The sequence below is a fragment of the Barbus barbus genome (genome assembly GCF_936440315.1).
Source record: "Barbus barbus genome assembly, chromosome: 2".
NCBI lineage: Eukaryota > Metazoa > Chordata > Actinopteri > Cypriniformes > Cyprinidae > Barbus > Barbus barbus.
This window is the reverse complement of record NC_136730.1, coordinates 23,043,661-23,044,271: the sequence shown is the minus strand read 5'-3', so window position 1 is coordinate 23,044,271 and position 611 is coordinate 23,043,661.

The window sequence follows — 611 nt, the reverse complement described above, 5'->3', positions numbered from 1 at the left end:
GACTGCTGAAGAGGAGAAAGTGGGTGAGTCATACTAAAAATCACTCTGGTGGAAAGTATTCCAGTTAAAAGTAGACTTGTGTGGTGTATGTACACAATTCCGGTAAAACTCCAGCTTTTGAATAAAAGCAATTGTTGAATAAGTCCTGAGACAGTGTATTTGTGATGTTCTGTCTTAATGTTCTCCAGCTGAAGAAGATGCAGAGACATCCTCTCTAGCTCTCTCTATCTCTCTCAGACACACTTAACATCACTGCTGGCGTTGTTTTAAGCAATCTCTAATAACCCAACCAAAGCCACACCATAAAATTCCCCAGTCTGTGAGTGATTTAAAATCCATTAGTCCACCACACCATTTTCACTGCCCTGATTCACACGTGCAGAGCACAACACAAATGCTGCTGTTCATCTCATATGAAGAGAACAATGGAGTGTGAATTCCTTTCTTTGTTTTACTGAAGTTTCAAGCAGTCATTATATTATATAGTGTTACTGCAGTGAGATGATTCACTCTATTCTTCCCTTCCTTTACATTAGGTTTCACATCTGAACTCACAGGGCTGCACAGTTTTAAAATACCCTGCTGCATTGAATAACCACAATACCCACTTC